Genomic DNA, 3,915 nt, shown 5'->3' with positions numbered 1-3,915 from the left:
TTCATGGTAAATGCCAACGGTGTATGGAAGCTTAAGAGCCTCACAAAGTTCAGAAATGGTGAGAGAGTAAGGCTGTCCGCGGATAGAGAATGACAAGATGCCATCTGATGCTCTGGGGTTCCTCCTCTTTGTGTGGTGGAGTGTAATAGTTGCTAAGAACTCGCAGACTAGCTAAGGATAAGTCGGAAGTTTCAGCTCCATGTATGGTCTCAGCTTAAATGCATCGATGTACCAGATCACATCCTCTCTGATTCCAAGCATCTCAAGTGTATGATAATCAATGCAAGGCGTGGGTTTGATGTTCAGCTTCTTGAAACGTCTTGCATAGTCCACTCTCGGGTTTATCTCCTTGCCAATGTATCGAATCTGTGGTGGCTCAGGAGCTGCTCGTGTTTCTCTTGAGTGCTGGAGCAATCTCATCACATAGTTTCTTCTTCTCGGTCTGGCTTGATTCAGCATGTACTCTCCTAGAGTAGCATCATCGGGGATGTCCTCAGAGCTGTCACCAGTGCGACGGCTTCTTCGGGATCTGGTTTGTTCTATATTTCTTTCTTGTCTTGCACGCAAGGAAAGTTTAAAACTTACGGAGAATCTTAACGGGCTTTACCGGGAATACTTCGGAAAATACCGGGAAACTTCGAAAAGCGGCGGAAATCCGCATTGTCATCTCAACGACCAACGGCCGCGGTCAGGAGACTCGTGACCGCGGCGATTGAAGGCTCGGTCGCGGTCACATTTACGGTGCCGCGGTCGATGCACCCTTGGCCGCGGGTCGGTTGGTCGCGACCGCGGCTCTTTCTCCTGCGGCCTTTGTCCAACTTTCTGGTCTTTGCCGGGCCGAGCAGCTAAAAACCTACCTTTTTCTTCTTGGTTTTCCTAATTTTCTGATTTTTTGTGTTTTTGTTTTATAAAATATCTGAAACTTAAAAGAAAAAAAAGCATAGATTGTAAAATGGAAAAGGAAACTAAAAGAAAAAGTACCTAAATGGGTTGCCTGCCATTAAGCGCTTTTGTTTTAAGTCGTTTAGCTCGACGAAGGCATGAAGAATCAGGCTGATTTGAATGGCACTCCACTTGATGTGCCCTTATCACTTCCGGACGCTAGAGGTTTTACTTCTTCTCCTTGAGGAGCCGTCTTCTTTCCTTTACTCTTCTTTCGGACTTTAACATTGTTTAAAACCCTTTTTTTTGTTTTCGATCAGCTCCTGGATTTGGTCCTCACTAGTTTCTTTTTCATCCGGTGGAATGATGATCTTGATCTTTGCAAAAGCTTTTGGATTCTCCTTTTCTTTCTCTTTTGGCCGGTTTCCCTTGCTTGAAAAGTCATCTAGGATAGTCGGGTAGTACCTTCTGCGATCCACATTGAGGAAAACAGCATGCCGGTTTGCGTGATCGATTACTGCTCCTACGGTAGCTAGGAATGGTCTCCCGAAAATGAGTGGCCTCTCCATGTATTTATCCATCTCCAGGAATTGGAAATCTGCTGGAACAATCTTGTCTCCCACTAGAACTTGTAGATCATGACTCGCCCCTTCAATATCTTTTTGAGATGAATCTCCAAAACTAACCTTAACCGTCGATGTCCTTAAGGTTTTGATGCCCAATTTTTCGGCAAATGTCTTTGACATGATGTTGACATTGGCTCCGGAATCACACAGGCAGTCTGTAAACTTTATTCCTAAAATGAAACATTGGAAAACAAAACGTCCCGGATCGTCGGCTTTTGTAAGCCTTTGAAACGGTGATCGTTCAGGCACCTTAAATGTTGGTTGCTTGGCATCGACATCCTTGTACAGTGGTACAAAGATTGGGGTTTCTTCTTTCTTTCCATTGGTTCTGCCCTCTTCTTCGGGCAGTGTGGTTATGGCATTGCCAAACCTCTTAGGGTTATCTTCAACTCTTCCTGGAAGAACTCCACTTTGCCTCTTCATAGAGTCGGCTGTTTGGGCAACTTGCACGTCTAGCTTTTTGACATGCGAAGATAAAGCTTCAAATTTCTCATTCAGGTCATTTTACATGCAGTCAACCTTTACGTTCACATCTTTAGATGTTTTTTCGTTCGTCATGACGAGCTGTTGGATGGACTGTTCAAGTCTACTGATTTGGGAAGCTAGCTGGTTCGTCTTGACTCCCTGCTGTTGTATTGTTGGTCTCACAAGCATGGATTTGGCGATTGTTTCTCTTCAGAAGCTGGCTCATCATATTCTTCAATTCGGTTATCTCCTTGTTGTCTGTTCCGGTTTGCTTCGTCGATCTATAGTATTCAGGCTCTTCCTTGTGCTATCGTCTTTTGTCTAAAATCTCCATTGCTAGCTGTATCAAGTGAAAGTTTGTATTTTGGTTGCAAACCTCGGTCAAATGTGCTCAGCAGGCTTGATCCAGGAAATCCATGGTGAGGGCAATCACGTTCATATTCCTTAAAACGTTCCCAGGCTTCATAGAAAGATTCAGTCGGGCCTTGTTGAAAGCTTGAGATCTTTGTTCTCAACTGGTTCGACCTTGACTTAGTATAGAATTGATTCAGGAAAGCAGTTTTACACTCTTCCCAATTAGTAATCGATCCTGCAGGCAAAGATTTCAACCAACGGTGAGCTTTGTCTGCTAATGAAAAAGGGAACAACTTACACTTTAAATAGTCTGCTGGAATTTGGTTTGTTCTCATCATGCTGCAGATTTCTTCAAAGAGCTTGATATGGTCCATTGGGTGTTCAGAAGGAACTCCATGGAATTGGTTTTGCTTCACCAATGAGATGATTTGAGGCTTGACTTCAAACTCATTCCGGTTCGGAAATGGAACTTGAATTGCAGATCGGTTCTGAAAATTTTGAGTAGGTGATCAGCTATGCGGTGGTTTCTTGTCTTCGGTGTTGATTTGCTTGCTGAACAGGGCGGTTAACGCGTCCATTCGGCTGCATTCCTTGGTGGTCACCATCGGCTGCATTGATAGGTGCATCAAGGTCTCCACGCTCTTCTCTCTCGCGGTTTTGGTGGTTTCTCGGAGGAACCTCATCCTCCTCTCCATCTTGTCGAGCATGATCACCTCCTTTGTGATCATTCTCTTCAATTTCTCCATGTTTGGACCCGTCTTGGTCCATATTTAAAGCTCGGTTAATAGGATCTCCAGGCTGGTCGTCGTTGGCCATTCCTTGCGTTCGTCTAAGTCTTCGAAGTTCTCTTTCGTGTCTGTCTATCTCGTCTAGAATCGGAATGTTTTCTACAGGTCTGCGCCTGGTATTCATGCAATTCAGAGAAGAACAAAAGAAGGGAAAGATAATTCAGCAAAACTTTAAGAAAGAACTAGAGATCAGGTGTCTAGAACAGAAGTTAAAACAAGAAAAATAGCAAAAGGCAGCGAAACAAATCCCCGGCAACGGCGCCAAAAACTTGATGTCGTGTCAACTGCGTGAGGGAACAAGTTTTACCCTTTACAAAAACAAATGAAAGCCGCAAGTGCACAGCTAATCAGTTGTAGTATTTAGGGATCGAATCCACAGAGATTTGTGTGCCTGGTATTCTTCTACGGTTTCTAACTTTATGTATAGACTAGATTAGTTTTAAAGGTTGGTTGCTTATCACGAATAAAACTAAAACAAAAGAAAGCAAATAAATCTATCCTAGAAAGCAAGTAGAAAAATCGAATGGAAAGCAAGTAAAGCAAGTAAAATATCGAACTAAGGCAATTGAAATGAATATCTAAATAAACAAGTAAAAATCGATTGGTTTGTAAACTATGGCTAAAAACGCTGAGCTTTCGGGAACTCTAAGGGATCATAATCGGTTTTTACATTAGGGTAGATAGATCGGGATTGACGGATATCGATATATAGGGTTCTAGAGCTAGAGTACGGCGGTATGACTATGTCACTGTCGTGATCATAACCAACTGTTTCTCGCAACCCTGACCAGTAGGTTTCC

At 43.3% G+C, this 3,915-nt stretch overlaps 1 non-coding gene across 1 annotated transcript; it reads left to right on the top strand.

Annotated features, from left to right (window-relative positions):
• The first annotated feature begins 2,384 nt into the window (after positions 1-2,384).
• On the top strand, positions 2,385-2,490 carry LOC112087347. Its single transcript, XR_002900032.1, has one exon. It is a non-coding gene; the product is annotated as a small nucleolar RNA R71 (small nucleolar RNA).
• The last annotated feature ends 1,425 nt before the right edge of the window (positions 2,491-3,915 follow it).

Source organism: Eutrema salsugineum, unplaced genomic scaffold (assembly GCF_000478725.1).
Source record: "Eutrema salsugineum unplaced genomic scaffold, Eutsalg1_0 scaffold_18, whole genome shotgun sequence".
Classification (NCBI taxonomy): Eukaryota; Viridiplantae; Streptophyta; class Magnoliopsida; order Brassicales; family Brassicaceae; genus Eutrema; species Eutrema salsugineum.
This window is presented reverse-complemented; position numbering and strand designations above follow the sequence as displayed.